The sequence below is a fragment of the Nomascus leucogenys genome, chromosome 13 (assembly GCF_006542625.1).
Source record: "Nomascus leucogenys isolate Asia chromosome 13, Asia_NLE_v1, whole genome shotgun sequence".
Classification (NCBI taxonomy): Eukaryota; Metazoa; Chordata; class Mammalia; order Primates; family Hylobatidae; genus Nomascus; species Nomascus leucogenys.
This window is the reverse complement of record NC_044393.1, coordinates 22,403,561-22,421,631: the sequence shown is the minus strand read 5'-3', so window position 1 is coordinate 22,421,631 and position 18,071 is coordinate 22,403,561. Positions and strand designations below refer to the sequence as shown.

The 18,071-nt window shown below is 45.7% G+C and overlaps 1 protein-coding gene across 1 annotated transcript in view; it reads right to left on the bottom strand.

The window, feature by feature from the left end:
* Positions 1 to 2,041, bottom strand: part of CHD6 (chromodomain helicase DNA binding protein 6) — a 213,559-nt gene extending 211,518 nt beyond the window's left edge. The window contains exon 1 of the mRNA XM_030825215.1: positions 1,985 to 2,041. The gene's annotated coding sequence lies outside the window, so the exon portion shown is untranslated. The remainder of the gene's footprint in view (positions 1 to 1,984) is intronic.
* Positions 2,042 to 18,071: the final 16,030 nt, after the last annotated feature.

Below are 18,071 nucleotides of genomic sequence, written 5' to 3'. Positions count from 1 at the left end.
TAGCTGCAGAATAAAAAACGTGACTCCAGGAAGACTGTGATACCACACTGAAGCACAACTCAATTTCGCAACAGATCTAGATTTACTTCGCCCATGGCCAGACTACACCAAGAACAGTACTATGGTCTGGTTACTATTAGAGACTCCAAAGCTAACAAAACGGTGGGGAAAGATGTGTGCAGGATAGCTTTTAGTCACCCTCTAATCAAGAAAAATGTTTAAATTCAAAAGAACTTATAATTCATCTATGAAATCTGCCCTGGAACAAAAAGAACTCCAAAATTAATAATCTTACCACTCCGCATTTTCCCAAGGCCTTTGGTTATAATGATGCATTGCTTATATGAAACCACCTGCTCTCCTTGGCATAAATCATGTTACTTGAGGATTCATGCCTAATCATTTTATCATACACAGATCTCAAATCTTCTTTCTGTTGCCAGAGAGCCTCAAAGTTCACAAAAACTCTCTCTCTGAGGTTGCCAACCTGATTTTCCAATTTGGCTTACAGTCAAACTCGACTGTGCCATGAAATCAATGGGACAGACCCCCAGTAAGTTACACAGCTCACATCAGCCTAGGGTGCAAAACCGAGTGGTCTGCCCCGGTTTTTTTCCCCAAACGCCACAAACATATTTCCACAAAGTACATCGAAATTGGGGGCCCATTGGGATGGTACTCTTACATACCATCTGGGAAACAATAATCAAATCTCAGGCAGTATTTCAGACATCCTGAAAACTGTAAATATTTAAAATGTGTATTTTCTGTGTTCGTGGATCTGCCACCAGAAACGAGGAGTTTTCAGGGGGTGGGAAATAAGGCACACACACAGCCCCAGAGAGATGCTCAGAGATGCCAAGGATTCACCAGAAACCTTGGCCAGATTACTAATGGTCCATAAACCCTAATTTGGAGAACAGGGGCCTACGAGCTCAAAATTGAATTATACTGCCTTATTAGATCCCACACGACTGAAACCACAGTCACATTAGTCATAACTGGAACTAGGAATACTTTATGTACACAAATATAAAGTGCCTACTTATGCATTTTTAATTGTATCAAATAAAACTGAAGCTGCAAACAAACTCAAATTTCAATTATCTCACTAGTGAGGGGATTTCCTAATAACGCCTTTAAAAAAAACCAAGTAGCTGCCAACCCTCTGCACATCCGATAGGCATGTCTCTGGAAATCTGGGCGCAACGGACTCCGTTACTTCTCAACAGCGAAGAAAATAAATACCTTGAAGAGGACAGATAGATCTTTCTTTAAAGCTCCAACATGCAATCTAATAATGCACAAAACTTGGCAGCGGGGTTGCAGGACCCCTCCAGGGCTCCAATTTTCGGGGCGAGTGCGCGCTAGTGCGTAAGAAGGGGGCGGAGGGGGTGCGCGATCCGAGGCCGCGCAGGGGCCCCCGCCCCCTCCCGGAACAGCAGCCTGGCACCAGCCCACCCTCCTCCACCCCTGCAAACAGACGCAGGACGCGAATAGAGCAACTTCTCCGCGGGGGCGGCGGCGGGAATAGCGGTCACCCCCGCCCCGCCCCAGCGCTGCCGGGCCCGGGGGTCCCACCGCGCCCGCCCCAGGGGGGCCTCCGCACGCCCCGCCCCCGCCCGCCAGGCCCGCGGCCGGGGTCTGCCCGGACCCCCGCCCCTGCGCGCGGCCCGCAGCGGCGCACTCCCAAGGACGGCCGCCCGGCCCGAGCGAAAGCGGGAGCGGGAGCAGGAGCCTGGAGCGGCAGAGGCCGCCCCTCTCCCCAGGCCGCAGGCCGCCGCCTGCCCTCCGCCAGGCCGCCCGCCCGCCGGCCCCGCTCGGACCCCAGCCCGGCCGGGCCTGGACGCCGCCGCAGCCCCTCATCCCGGCTCCATTCATAGGGGCACCCTAACCCGGCCGGCGGGGCGGGGCCGGGGACCCGCGGACAAGGCCGGTCCGCCGAGGCCAGGGAGGAAAATAAAAAGTTAAGAGAAGAACTTACCTAAAATGGCTCCTGCAGCAGCCAAAATACAAACAGCTATTATTTGGTGAAGTTTAGCTCAGACACCCTGCAAGGACACCCTAACCCATCTCGGGCCCGCCTTCCCTGTCGCGCCATTGGGCTTCGCCGGTCCAAAACACAGAACCATTGGTCATCCCGGCTGCCGCTCAGACAGAAGCCCATTTCAAGCTTGCTTGCAGGGGCGAGTGATGGGCTCGCTCCATTGTGCTCGTATTTGCATGGATGTGATCGCGGCCTTGATTGGCCGGCGCTGAGACCGCCCCGCCCCCTGCCTCGTGCCCCCCGCCTTGGAGACGCCGCTGCGCGCGGCCCCGCCCCCCCGGCGGGGCCACGGGGGCGGGGCGGGGCTGGGGTCCCGCGGGCCGAGGGGGCGGGGCGGGGTCCTGCACACTACAGAGCGCAGGCAGGGGGCGGGGACCTGGGGCGCGCGCGGGCGCCGGCGGGGGTTCAGCCCGCAGGTGGAGGTCTCTCAGGTAGCTGGCTAGCGATCTGGAAGACCCGGGGCTGGCGTCTCCGGGGGTGGGAGAGGATGTGGCTGGGGTCCCGCGACACAGGGGTTCCGCAGGGGCCGAGGTCACGCGGGCAGATGCAAGGAGAGGCGAGGGACCCGCAGGTCAGGAAAAGAAGATCCTGAGTGGCCAAGCGAACGGAGCAGCCTCCACCCGCGTCTCCTGCCGCTCAGCCCGGCTCCCTGGTACTCCTGGCTCCCGACAGGCTTCTTCCCAACGCCCAGCGCGCCCGGGAGTTTTCCAGCCCCGGGGACCCTGCAGCGCCTTGGATAGATCTCCGTGAAATCAGGTGTCGAGCTATGGTGCATTTATTTTCGGGCCTGTCGCCCCTACCATCCTTGTAGCATCCTCAAGGACAGGGCCCAGTGTTTGGCAGAGATTCAACTAATTGTTACACTCTCGAATTCATTCGTTAGCGGCTAATCTTTGAGTGCCCACTAAATTCCAGACATTGATATAAAACGGGATGTTGCGGTCAACAAGACAAAGCCCTTGCTTTCATGGAATAGGCGAAAGACTAAATACAAGGGGTAGGTAGTGATAAATGCTGTAAAGAAAATAGATGGAAGAAGGAGGGAAATTAGACCAGGGTTTAGGAATTAGGAAATTCCTAAATGATGAAAGAAGGGATGGAGAGTTTGCCCTGCCTGGCTGAATACTCTGTGTGGCATCTCATTACTGCCCCCTCCCACCCTAACCTTGGCAGTCACCTGCCCTCCTCGCGCCCTGCTTGCCCATCGTGTTTCCTAAGCACCCACTAAAAAACTGATTGGATTCTGACTGTAGAGGCTCATTCTACCTCAAAGCAGAAATGATCTGAGTCTGATGATTCTAAGAGCAGTTTGTGGCATACATTTAGGATAAGCACATTTTGACTGTGTCAGGGGCCATGATAATGATTTAGCAGAGCCTTACTGTACCCCCAGAGAGAGAATATTTTTAGCTTCTTTGAAATCCCAGTTTTCCGATGGCTTTCAGCCTGTGGCCCTAACTCTCTTCTGAGTAACACTCTTCACTTCTTGGCAGACACAAGAGATTTCTCCAGCTTGAAAACAGAGGCAGCAGCCCCCTGCTGCCTATCTCTCTCATCTGTGTGCATTTCTGTCAGTTGACTCAAGGCTGGCCAAGTTGTCTCATGGTCTTTCTTTCTTGTCTTTCTTCCTCCCTTAAACAGATATTTATTAGGCACCAACTATGTTCCAGATATTGTTGTAGACACAAGGGATGCAGCATTAAACAAGACAAATAATATCTTTGCCCTCAAAGAGCTTGCAATCTAGTTGGGGGTGAGATAGAGAGTTACGCATAGATCCTGAGGATCTCCAATTTTGCCAAGCTGCTGGTGAGTGAGTAAACTGAGGGCTACCCGCCTGCTGCTGCCTCTTGGGGACAGCATGCTTGACCTTCTGAACCAGCTGCTTCAGGAGCTGAAGTTGAAGCTGAGGCAGGACCAGGCAGCTGGTAGCCACAGCCTCTCCAGCTCAAATACCAGAATCACAGGTTCCAAAGCTCTCAACAGTGCCCATGGGAGTCTTGGCTCTCATGTCTTGAAAGAGGTTGGGAGCAGAGTTGTTGTTTTTTTTGTTTTGTTTTGTTTTGTTTTGTTTTTGAGACGGAGTCTCGCTCTGTCGCCCAGGCTGGAGTGCAGTGGCGCGATCTCGGCTCACTGCAAGCTGTGCCTCCTCGGTTCACGCCATTCTCCCGCTTCAGTCTCCTAAGTAGCTGAGACTACAGGCACCCGCCACCACGCCCGGCTAATTTTGTTTTTGTATTTTTAGTAGAGACGGGGTTTTACCGTCTTAGCCAGGATGGTCTTGGTGTCCTGACCTCGTGATCCGCCTGCCTCGGCCTCCCAAAGTGCTGGGATTATAGGTGTGAGCCACCGCGCCCGGCCAGGGAGCAGAGTTTTATCAGACAGTTTTGGTGGGTCCTATGTGGGAGTCACATGGCCCTCCCTTTGCATAATAAAGCCTCTTGCCTGCAAAAATTGAAATAACATAAATGAGGTGGGACTCTAGACAGACAGAGCAGCATGTATATATACCAATGCAAGAGGCAGCCTGGGGGGGTGTGAGAGCAAGAGGGAGATGGAAGATAGACTTGTCAGTAATTGCTGTTCTTAAACATTGAGAAAAGTCAGTAGCACATAAGAAGTTAGATATACAGAGAGACACACTATTAAGTCACCAAAAAAGAAATCAATAGAAGTATATGATTGAGTCACAAATGAGTGGGACAGGTACAAGCAAAGGAACGGTCTGGGGACTATATTTAGGAGAGGTGGCAGGCTTGACCTTATCCAATGAGAATCAGGTCTGCAGAACTGAGAGGAGTTAGTGGAGTCTGACCCAAGGTACTTCAGCAGGAACCAGTGGGGAGGAACTGAAGGGGAAAGGGAAACAGAGACAGCTAAGTTGCTTTTAGCTATACCCATTCATGGCAGTGTCTTGGCCTGCGTCTCCAGAAACAGAGCCTGATTCTATAGGGCAGGAGTAAAGCAAAAGGAGTAAAGTGGAGGGGAAGGAAGAGCCAATACCAGGATGGTTATTAATCTGGCCTCCGCTAAGTATGGCTGATTGCTTCTGCTCAAGGGATTATCCTCTGAGAAATATAAAATGAGTCTCAGAATAGCCTATGGGAGGGGGAACAGAAGGAAATTTATCCATCAGCTCATCTTATTGGATAAAGACTCACACCAGTTGTTCATGCATAGGTGCCAAGTGGGCTTCTGCAGTGTCCCAAAACTCAGTGTCAACAGGGAACCTAGCAAGAGGCACGTGGCAGGGCCACAAGGCAAAGTGCTGTCAGGGTGCAGCTGTGTGAAGTCAGATGGTGCCCACGCAGAGCTTGATGCCACAGCAGCTGCTGGAACGAAAGATGATTGATGCTACAAGGGTGATGCCAGTGATGCACAAATTTTTGTACCATATAGCGTGCCCCATTTCCAAAGGGCCCCAGAAAAGCAACCCTTGGGAGCTCTGAAGGGAGCCACAGAAGGGCTACCAGCAGTTCTGGAACTTTCTTATAGTCACTCCACAAAGGAAGAGTTGCATCCCACCCGACTCTGTTCTCTCTTGCTTTCATGCCTCTGTTCACTTGTCTGTTTCCTCTATTAGACCATGAGCTTCTTTGTTGTTCTTGTTAATATATCTGTGGCAGGAAAAACAACTCTTTTCACCAGCCCATTTCATTTTCCTCCTAGGCTCATAAAAAAATTACATTTCTCAGTAATCAGGTAGACCCATGTGACTGAGCTTTGGGTAATGGAATCTGGACAGAAGTGGTAGATATATCCCATTTCTGGACATCCCCTAAAAACTCCCGTGAGATCTTCCAAACTTCTCCTTTCCTCATTCCTGGCCAGATGCAAAAATACTGAGTGGAGGAGTCAGAGGCCCCAGAAAATGGCAGTGGTGGCTCACTGCATGGACTAGAACCTCTGTGCTCACTTGCACTGGATTGTGTTGTAAGCAAGAAATAAAATGTCATAGTGTCAAGTCACTGAAATGTGAAGGTGGTCTGTTACAGCTATTAGCATACCCTGTCTGATACAGTACATGTCTAACTTCATTTGATTCTGTGTCACTCCAGGGCAGGGACTGTGTTTGTAACTCAAGCAGAATTGCAATGCGTGGCACATAGTAGGCATTTCTTGAAATATGGACAAGAGTGAATGAGCTGATACTTGAGCCTGGTCTTAAAGATCAGAGGTAGAATGCCAAGCAAGGTGGCAAGTAGAAAGTGTTCCATGAAGGAGGTGTAGCATGTGTAGAGGTAGAGAAACTAGGGAAAATAGAGTCCTCAGCCCTGCAGAAGGGTCATGGATGTGGTTAGGGTGAGGCTAGAGAGAAGACAAGGACCAGATCACAAAAAGTCTTGTATGTTACATGAAGGAGTTTGAAATTTATCCTACAGGAATCATTCAAGGATTTAAAGCAAGAATGTGATGTCATCAAGTTTATCTTTAACAAATATCTCTCTAGCTACCTGGAAAAGGATGGATTAGAAAGGGAGAGTCAAAAATACAAAAAATTTTTAAAGCAACATTTCATTCTTCCCAAGTTATTTGTCCCATAAGATGTTCCACCAAAAAGAGGTTTTGGGGACAAGTTAGTTTGGGAAGTTGAGTATACTGTAGCCCCTCCTGGAGGTTCTTGGAGATTCCTGTTCACATATTAAAAACCCTGAGAGGTCCTACATTAATGAAATCTGTTAAAGTTTAATGTAATAGTTCTCAAAATTATTTGACCACCAAACACTTTTTTCATTGAACACCTATTAAAACTGGTATCACGGCCAGGCGTGGTGGCTCATGCCTGTAATCCCAGCACTTTGGGAGGCCGAGGTGGGTGGATCACGAGGTAGGGAGATCGAGACCATCCTGGCTAACACGGTGAAACCCTGTCTCTACTAAAAATACAAAAAATTAGCCGGGCGTGGTGGCGGGCGCCTGTAGTCCCAGCTACTTGGGAGGTTGAGGCAGGAGAATGGCGTGAACCCGGGAGAGGGAGCTTGCAGCGAGCCGAGATTGCGCCACTGCACTCCAGTCGGGGCGACAGAGCGAGACTCCGTCTCAAAAAAAAAAAAAAAAAAAAAAACCAACAAAAAAACAAAAACAAACAACAAAAAAACTGGTATCACTTAGGACTCAATTTGGCTGCATAAATATGAGAAAACGATATAATAAGATTAAAGTTTATTTCTGTCTTAAAGAAAAGAAATTTGGGAAGCAGGCCGTCCAGGGGTGGCATGGCAGCTCTCCGGTACCTTCAGGAACCCAGGCTTCAATGTTTTTGCTCCATTATCCTTAGCTTTCATTCCCAAGGTCACTTCATGGTCCAAGATGGCTGCTGGAGCACCAGTCCACATGTCCTTGGAAGGAAACAGGAAAGGCAAAGTGGAAAAAGGGTAGTTGAGTCCCTTAAACAACCTTCCTGGAAATACTACACACTTTTGCTTGTGTCTCATTGTCCAGAACTTGGTCACATGACCATGCCAAGCTGCAAAAGGAGGCTAGGAAATCTGGTCTTTTATTTTGCTTCTCTATGTGCCAAGTTAAAAATTGGGTCGGTCACTAAAGAGTTGAGAGACTCAACTAGCAGTTTCTGGCATAATGCCCCACAGAAATAATGTTCCACAGAACCTAAATTGGGATAAAATGACTAACTAAGGAGATTGATTTTTTAAACATTTTTAGCAGCTTTATTGTATAATTCACATACCATACAATTTGCTTACTGCAAGTATACAGTCTGACGATGTTTAGTAAATTTATACAGTTGTGCAACCATCACCACAATCCAGTTTTAGAATATTTCTGTCACCCTCAGAAGTTCCTTGTTCCCTCTTGAAGTCAATCTCCACTCCCACCCCCAGGCCTGGGAAACCATTGATCTGCTTTCTTCTTTAGAGTTCTGCCTTTTTGAGAAATTTCATATAAACAGAATAGTACAATATGTAATCTTCCGTATCTGGCTTATTTCACTTAATGTAATAATTGTGTGGTTCATTGTGTTGTAGAGTGTTTTGTCAGTTTGTACTTTTTAAAATTGCTTGAATGGCATTCCATTGTCTGCATATGCCACCTTTTATTTATCACTTACCAAATGATGGACATTCGGATTGTTTCCACATTGGGACTATTATGAATAATGCTGCTATAAACCTTCAAGTAGAAGTCCGTGTATGAACGGACATATGTTGTCATTTCTCTTGGGTAGATGCCTAAGGAGACTGGTGTTTAAAACTGAATTCGTTCACTGAAAAGACATTTATTGAGTGCCTATTACTGACAAGTACTGTGCTAGATGCCAAGAATACAGTAGTGAATAAAATTTGACACAAACTCAGCCCTCACAGAGCTTGCAGTCTATAGAAGAGAAAGGCATTAGTCCAGTAGTCATGCGAACAAATGTAACATTACAGCAGTGGTAAGTGTGTGCTATAAAGGAGGGGTATAAGATGCTGTGAGAGATTATGCTAGAAGGATCTGCCTTTGTCAAGGAGGTCAGGAAAGCTGCCCTTGAGCTGAGTTCTGAAGTTTGTGAGAATGTAGTCACTCTGATTTCTGTCTTTCAAAGTAATATCTTAGGAAGCCATGTACTTATTTCCAATAATGCCGCCCTTGCAAACATGTCTGAGCCAGTTTATAGATATACTGGTCTTGGGCCTATTTGTGCTTAGATAAAGTCTCTGTTTTAATCTCTCAGAGTTTTTGGAAACTGTGAAGCAAGCACAACGCACTGTCAGTAAAGGTACCTTTTCAGTCATCTCTCTCTCTCTCTCTTTTTTTTTTCTTCAGAGACAGGATCTTGCTGTGTTGCCCAGGCTGGTCTCAAACTCCTGGCCTCAAGCAATCCTTCTGCCTTGGCCTCCCCAAATAGTGGGATTACAGGTATGAGTCACTGCCCCCGGCCCACCTCTTATATTATTTTCTGTATGTTTGAAATATTTCATGATTAAACATCTTAAAAATATACTTTTTAGTTCCCTTGAGAATTGTACCTGCTAAGCAGCCCAGCCTGTCTTGTCAGACCCTGACCTTGTTCTCTCTCTATGGGAAGAGGAGTCATGATCAGAAGGTGATTTCTGGAACCAGAACTGAGGGGATGATGCTAATAACCAGTATTCTGGAACTACACTGGTCCAATCCCTGTATCTCTACTGTAGGGGTGAATCTGCCACGAGGCATCCTCCTGCCAGAAGATCCATTCTCCAGCACAAAGCTGGATAAGACTAGTTAAGCCCACAGGCTTTGAAGCCCTACAGATGTGGTTCAAATCTCAGCTCTACCACTAGTGTCCTTAAGAAAGTCACTTAGGCCGGACATGGTGGCTCATGCCTGTAATCACGGCACTTTAGGAGGCTGAGGTGGGTGGAACACCCGAGGTCAGGAGTTTGAGACCAGCCTGGCCAACGTGGTGAAACCCTGTCTCTACTAAAAATGGAAAAATTAGCTGGGCTTGGTGGCACACACCGCTGTAATCCCAGCTACTCAGGAGGCTGAGGCAGGAGAATTGCTTGAACCTGCAAGATGGAGGTTGCAGTGAGCCAAGATTGTGCCACTGCATGCCAGCCTGGGTGACAGAGTGAGACTCCATCTCAAAAAAAAGGAAAAAAAAGAAAGTCACTTAACTTACAGTTTCTTGATTCCAATAATAGGGTTGTTGTGTGGATTAAATGATTCATGCAAAGTGCTTAGCACATGGCAACAGTTCAACAAATTGGTTATTAATATATAATTATTACAGCCTTTCCTCTGCCTCCCATTTCCCCATGTTCTGTATAGACTTTCCCCCTTTGTCGACCTGCTGTTTTTGAAACATATTAATTCCATTGATTTAACTGAAGTCAATCTCTGTTCTTGCATTTGGCTTGGGGAACCTTCCGTCTTTTAGAGTGCCTTCTGCTGATATATGGCCTCCATCCCTCATGTATTAATCTCACTGATTTAACTCTTACAGTGCCACAGAGCTCTCACTGTCACCCATGTATAGCACTACTGCTATTTTGATTTTTTAAATCCAAGGTTATATATAAAAATGACTGTGGTCCCTTTCAGTTACTATGATTTATGGAAAATCACACCTCAAATGTTCTTGGGCAGGATTTTTCAAAAATGCTGGTCACGCTGCCTTGAAACAGCTTCGTAAATCCTTCATTCTTGCTCAGCAGTGTACTTCCCTGCAATGACCATTAGACAGTTTCAGCCATAAAAACTTGTTTAAGGCCGGGCGCAGTGGCTTATGCCCGTAATCCCAGCACTTTGGGAGGCCAAGGCAGGTGGATCACTTGAGGTCAGGAGTTCGAGACCAGCCTGGCCAACATGGTGAAACCCCATCTCTACTAAAAATACAAAAATTAGCTGGGCTTGGTGGTGTGCGCCGGTAACCCCAACTGCTTGGGAGGCTGAGGCAAGAGAATCGCCTAAACCTGGGAGGCGGAGGTTGCAGTGAGCTGAGATAGCACCACTGCACTCCAACCTGTGCAATAGAGCAACACTCTGTCTCCAAAAAAAAAAAGAACACAACAACAACAACAAAAAAGTTCTTAAACTTTTTACTAAGCCTCAAGTTGCTGTAGAATCCTTTTCTTTATGTGCACACAGTCTACCATCAACATTACTGACCAATTTGGAGAGGCTACCATCTGAAAACTGGTAATAAAAATAAGCAACACTGTTTTACATACTAGAAACAAAAAACTATAGTTTTAAAAAATTAATTAGTTTCCATGTTTTTGCTGAGGCGAAGCATGGTAACTGTCCTTCCAGTTGGCCCCCAGTGATACTCACTTGCTGTGATTCAAACCCTTATACTGCCCTCTCCCATACTGAATAGAGCTGATTTGTGTATGTAACCAGTAGGATATTGCAGAAGTGACAGAGTGTAACTTCCAATGCTAGTCTTAAATGGCATTGCAGCATCTGTCTTGCTCTTTTGGGTAATTTGCAATGGGAAGAGTCCGTTGTCATGACATGAGGACATTCAGTCAGCCTTATGGAAAAAGTCTCTGTGGCAAGGACTCAAGGCCTCTTGTCAGGAACCATGTGAATGGGCCATCTTGGAAGAAGATCCTCCATGCCTAGTCAAGCCTTCAGATGAGACTGCATCCATCCCCAGCCAACATTTTGACTGCAGCCTCATGAAAACCTAAGTCACTCTCAAATTCCTGACCTATGAAAACTATGTGAGATAATAAATGTTTATTGTTGTTTTTAAGCCACCAAGCTTTGGGGATAATTTGTAATGCAGCAATAGATAACAGTATTTCCTCAGGTGATACAACTGACAGCTATCATTCAGTTTCTGTATATGTAAAATGTGCGCAGTTATTGCATAAATTTGCCCCACATTTTGAGTGTTTTCTTAACATATGATCTACATCCAGATATTTTAGGTTATTCTATGACTCATTTCAGTCCCATTCAGCAAACATGCTGTATTAGTCTGTTCTCACACTTCTATAAAGAACTACCTGAGACTGGGTAATTTAGCAAGAAAAGAGGTTTAATTGACTCACATTTCTGCAGGCTGGACAGGAAGCATGATTGGGGAGGCCTCAGGAAGCTTACAATCATGGTGGATGGGCAAAGGGGAAGCAAGCATGTATTCACGTGGCGGCAGGAGAGAGAGAGAGAGAGAGAAAGAGAAAGGGGAAGTGCTGCACACTTTTAAACAACCAGATCTCATGGGAACTCATTCACTATCATGAGAACAAAAAGGAGGAAATCTGCGCCCAAGAGCCAATCACCTCCCACCAGGTCCTTCCCCTAACATTGGGAATTACAATTCAACATGAGATTTGGTTGGGGAAACAGAGCCAAACCATATCACATGCATTGCCTACATGTTTCAAAGCCTGTTCATAACAGAAAACTCCAGATCAACCATCCGCAATTTGAACGAAACTGATGGCAGTAAGTTGTTTTTCTCCATCCAATCCCATTTATTGTGAATGATTCTTATGCTTTCATGATTGTAGTTAAAATTCTGGATGCCAGGAAGTCCAGCGCATACCACTTCTTTTGCTTCTTTTTGGAATATATGCCAGAAGGGAATTAAGTTGGAGAGAAGGATGCCCCCATGTTACTAAAACATGCACTGTTACATTGACAGTTCATAATAGCTAATTTTATTGCATAATTAATATGAGCTAAGCACTGCTTTTAAAATTTTAAAAAATAATTTCAATTTTTATTTTAGATTCAGTGGGTACATGTGCAGGTTTGTTACATGTGAATATTGTCTGATGCTGAGGTTTGGGGTATGAATGATCCCGTCACCCAGGTGGTAAGTATAGCACACGATAGGAGTTTTTTCAGTCCTTCCCTCCTTCCTCCCTCCCACCACTAGTAGTCCCCAGTGTCTATTGTTCCCATCTTTATGTCCATTTGTACCCAATGCTTAGCTGCCACTTATAAGTGAGAACATTTGGTATTCGGTTTTCTGTTCCTACATTAGTTAGCTTAGGATAATGACCTCCAATTACATCCATGTTGCTTCAAAGGACATGATTTTATTCTTTTTTATGGCTAGATAGTATTCTATGGTGTATATGTATCACATTATCATTATCCAATCCACCATGGGTGGCCACCTAGGTTATTCTATGTCTTTGCTCTTGTGAATAGTGCAGTGACGAACGTATGAGTGCATGTGTCTTTTTGGTAGGATGACTTATTTTTTGGGGGATATATACCCAGTAGTAGAATTGCTGGATTGAATGGTAGTTTTGAGTTATTTGAGAAATCTCTAAACTGCTTCCCACAATGGCTAGACTAATTTACATTCCCACCAACAGTGTATAGGTGTTCCCTTTTCTCTGAAGCCTTGCCAGCATCTATTATTTTCTGACTTTCTACTAATGGCTATTCTAACTGGTGTAAGATGGTATTTCATTGTGGTTTTGATTTGCGTCTTGATGATTAGTGATGTCGAGCTTTTTTTGTTATATGTTTGTTGGCCACTCATATTTCTTCTTTTGAGAAATGTTTGTTCATGTCCTTTGCCTACTTTCTTTATTTTTTGGAGGCAGGATTTCATTCTCTTGCCTAGGCTGGAGTGCAGTGGTGCGATCATGGCTCACTGCAGCCTCAACCTCCTGGGCTCAAGCAATCCTACATTAGCCTCCCGAGTAGGTAGGACTACAGGCACATGCCACTACATTGTATATTTTTTGTAGAGATGGGGTTTCACAATGTTGCCTAGGCTGGTCTCAAACTTCTAGGCTTAAGTGATCTGCCTGCCTTGGTCTCCCAAAGTGCTGGGATTATAGGCCTGAGCCACTGTGCCTGGCCCTTTGCCTACTTTTTAATGGGGTTGTTTGTTTTTGCTTTCCTGATTTGTCAAAGTTCCTTACAGATTCTCGATATTAGACCTTTTTCAGATGCATAGTTTGCAAATATTTTCTCCCATTCTGTAGGTTATCTGTTTACTTTGTTGAAAATTTGTTTTGCTGTGCGAAAGCTCTTTAGTTTAATTAGGTCCCACTTCTCAATTTTTGTTTTTGTTGTGATTGCTTTTGAGGACCTAATCATAAATTATTTCCCAAGGCCAATGTCCAGAATGGCATTTCCTAGGTATTCTTCTAGGATTTTCTTATATAGTTTGAGGTTTTACATTTAAATATTTAATCCATCTTGAGTTAATTTTTTTTTTTTTTTTGAGATGGAGTCTCGCTCTGTCGCCCAGGCTGGAGTGCAGTGGTGCGATCTCGGCTCACTGTAAGCTCCACCTCCCGGGTTCATGCCATTCTCCTGCCTCAGCCTCCCGAGTAGCTGGGACTACAGGTGCCTGCCACCACACCTGGCTAATTTTTTTGTATTTTTAGTAGAGACAGGGTTTCACCGTGTTAGCCAGGATGGTCTTGATCTCCTGACCTTGTGATCCACCCGCCTCGGCCTCCCAAAGTGCTGGGATTACAGGCGTGAGCCACTGCGCCCGGCCTATCTTGAGTTAATTTTTGTATATGGTTAAAAAGTATGGGTCCAGTTTCATTCTTCTGCTCATGGCTAGCCAGCTATCCCGGCACCATTTATTGAATAGGGAGTCTTTTCCTCATTGCTTATGTTTGTCGACTTTGTCAAAGATCAGATGGCTGTAGCTGTCTGGCTTTAATTCTGGGTTCTCTATTCTGTTCTGTTGGGCCGTGTGTCTGTTTTTGTACCAGTACCATGTTGTTTTGGTTACTGTAGCCTTATAGTATAGCTTAAAATTGGGTAATGCGATGCCTCTGGCTTTGTTCCAAGCACTGTTTTAAATGCTTTACATGTATAAAATATTTAATTCTTACAAACAAAAAGTTATTACCCTCATTTTACAAATAGTAAAACTGGGGCACGTCACTGGAAGGAAGGCTGCAGAGTCTAGAGCTATCACCATCTCTGTCCATCAGCCACAAGCCCAGGTGCCAAAGTGCAGCAGTAGCTGCCACACCAATAGCAGTTCAGTCCAGTGTCTTAGCTTTCCTAGGCTCCCACTCTAGGTATCACAAGCAAAAACAAGGCTAGGATTTGACAGAAGGAAAAGTGAAAAGAAAGCACCAACAAAGCATACAAACAAAAATATTTACAGAACACAGATGCTGTGATTGTTAATGTTATGTGTCGACTTGACTGGGCTAAGGGATGCACAGATAGCTGGAGAAACATTTCTGGGTGTGTCTCTGAGGATGTTCCCAGGATAAATTAGCATCTGAATCAGTAGACTTAATAAAGAAGATTGCCCTCACCAATGTTAGTGGGCATCATCCGTTGAGGGCCCAAGGAGAATAAAAATATGGAAGAAGAGTAAATTCCCCCTCTCCTTGAACTGGGACATTGGAGCTCCTGGTTCTCAGGCTTTGGATTCTGAAAACTACACCTGCACTCCCCTCACCTCTACTCTCTGTTCTCAGGCCTTCAGGCTTGAACTAGGAATTATATCATAAGAGCTCCTGGTTCTCAGGCCTTTGGACTCATACTGAATTAAACCACTGGATTTCCTGGTTCTACAGCTTGCAGGTGGCAGATAGTGGAAATATTCCGCCTCCATAATCATGCGAGCCAATTCCTATAATAAATCTTCTCGTGTATGTGTGCATGTGTGTATGCTTGTGTGTGTCCTATTGGTTCTATTCTCTGGAGAACTCTAATTCAGATGTCTTACAGTAATTTTAAAAGATGAGGCCAGGCGTGGTGGCTCACACCTGTAATCCCAGCACTTTGGGAGGCTGAGGTGGGCGGATCACCTGGGGTCAAGAGTTCGAGACCAGCCTGGCCAACATGCCAAAACCCCGTCTCCACTAAAAATACAAAAATTAGCCTGGCGTGGTGGCAGGCACCTGTAATCCCAGCTACTCAGGAGGCTGAGGCAGGAGAATTGCTTGAACCCGGGAGGCAGAGGTTGCAGTGAGCCGAGATTGTGCCAGTGCACCCCAGCCTGGGGGACGAGAGTGAAAATCCGTCTCAAAAAAAAAAAAAAAAAAAAAGAACAGAACCGGGCGTGGTGGCTCACGCCTGTAATCCCAGCATTTTGGGAGGTGGAGGTGGGCAGATCACCTGAGGTCAGGAGTTCAAGACCAGCCTGGCCAACATGGTGAAACCCATCTCTACTAAAAATACAAAAAAATTAGCCAGGCATGGTGGCAGGTTCCTGTAATCCCAGCTACTCAGGAGGCTGAGGCAGGAGAATCATTTGAACCTGGGAGGTGGAGGTTGCGGTGAGCCAAGATTGCGTCAATGCACTTCAACCTGGGTGACAGAGTGAGACTCCGTCTCAAAAAAAAAAAAAAAAAAAAAAAAAAAAAAGGATGAACAGCGACAGCTTAGCTTTACTGGCTTAATGGTTCTCCAAGTGTGGTTCCTGGACCAGCAGCAGCATCTAGGAACTTGGTAAAAATCCAAATTCTTGGACTCAACCCAAACCAACTGGATCAGAAAGTTTGGGGGTGGGGCTAGAAGCCTGTGCTTAAATGCATGCTGAAGTCTGAGCTCCACCGACGTAGGGGACCCAGCTGTGGCTAAATCTGGGCTGTGTGACTCAGAGCCCATGACAACTCTGGGGAGTCATTACAGCGCCAATTTTGGAGTCCAACAGCAACAATGAAAGATATTCTAGCCAAAAAGAAACATGACTGTCATTCCTTCACAGGAATGGAATGAAGCAGGGATCTTCAACATGCCTTTGATGCCCCTGTCAAATACAGATTCCTGGGCTAGGATGAAGGGTATCCACCTAACTTAACTTGAAAATATGGATTAAGTGCCAACTGTAGTGGATGAAAGCATGTTGAGAGGAGGCTGAAAGAGGCCAGGTCACTTTAGAGCAAATTAGGTAGTATAATATTCACTAGCTGCTATAATAAATATGAACACGAAAGAATAATGGCTCCAACAAAAAGAAGTTTATTGCTTGCTTATATAGTACTTCAAGGAAAGTATTTCCTTTCTTTCTTTCTTTCTGTCTGTCTGTCTGTCTTTCTTTTTCTCTTTCTTTCTCTCTTTCCCTCCCTCCCTTCCTTCTTTCCTTCCTTCCTTCCTTTCTTTTTTTTTTTTTGAGACAGAATCTCACTCTGTAGCCCAGGCTGGAGTGCAGTGGCGCCATCTTGGCTCACTGAAACCTCTGCCTCCCCGGCTCAAGCGATCCTCCTGCCTCAGCCTCCTGAGTAGCTGCGATTACAGGCACACGCCACCACACCCAGCTAATTTTCGTACTTTTAGTAGAGGTGGGATTTCGCTGTGTTGGCCAGGCTGGTCTCAAACTCCTGACCTCAGATGATCTGCCTGCCTTGGCCTCCTGAAGTGCTGGGATTACAGGGGTGAGCCACCATGCCCAGTCTAAAGGAAAGTATTTTTGGTTGACAAGTCACAATCCTCTACCTAGTGATTCAGGGGGATTCCTTCTATGCCATAACTACATCGTCCCCTAGGGTTTTGTCATCTTCTGCATCCAACTAGCAAGAAGAGATTGTGGTTAGGACACACCCCCTTTTAAAAAGCCTAGAAATCACACATACCACTTCTGCTTATGTGTCATTGGCTAGAACTCAGTTACATGGCCACACCAAACCAAAAGAGAAGCTGAATAATGTGGTTTGTATGTACCCAGGAAGAAGAGGAAATGAATTTTTGATGAAGACATAGCAAGATCTTTTATCAGGAACAGAGTGGGATGATACAAATAACTGGATTGTGGGCTCCAGTTATTTAGATAGATTTTAAAAACTATCTGTTTTTGTTCTTCTCCAGTATTCTCAACACCTGACAGGTACCTTGCAGAGCTCAGCAAATGTTGGTTGAATGATGGAAAACACTGGAAAAATGATGGGATATGGTGTCACACCTGTTTCTACTTCTCCCTCCCATATCCATGGAGAAATTCTGGCTAATTTGCCACTTTCTTTCTTGCTAATCCTGTATTTAACCCCAGAATTCCTATCAACTCAGAGCTCCAGGCAGACATTATTATTATTATTATTATTATTATTATTATTATTAGATATTGTTTTGAGATGGAGTCTTGCTCTGTCACCCAGGCTGGAATGCAGTGGCACAATTTCAGCTCACTGCAACCTCCATCTCCCTGCTTCACGTGATTCTCCTGCCTCAGCCTTCTGAGTAGCTGGGACTATAGGCACCTGCCACCACGTCTGGCTAATTTTTGTATTTTTAGTGGAGCCGGGGGTTTCACCATATTGGCCAGGCTGGTCTCGAACTCCTGACTTCAAGTGATCTGCTTGCCTTGGCCTCCCAAAGTGCTGGGATTACAGGTGTGAGCCACTGCGCCTGGCCAGGCAAACATTATTAGTCAACTAGGAATGGCTCACAGTGTGAAACCTAATTGCTATCTCGGGACATTGACTTTTTGCTATAGTCATTTCATCTGTAAAATTGGTATGAGCCCTGTCTAGGCAGTTTCTCAGAGGTGCTTTTTTTAATTATTATTTTTTATTTTTATACACAGGGTCTTCCTGACACCCAGGCTGAAGTATAGCAACATGATCATAGCTCACTGCAGTCTTAAACTTCTGGGCTCAAGCGATCCTACAAGTAGCTGGGACTACAGGTATGCACCACT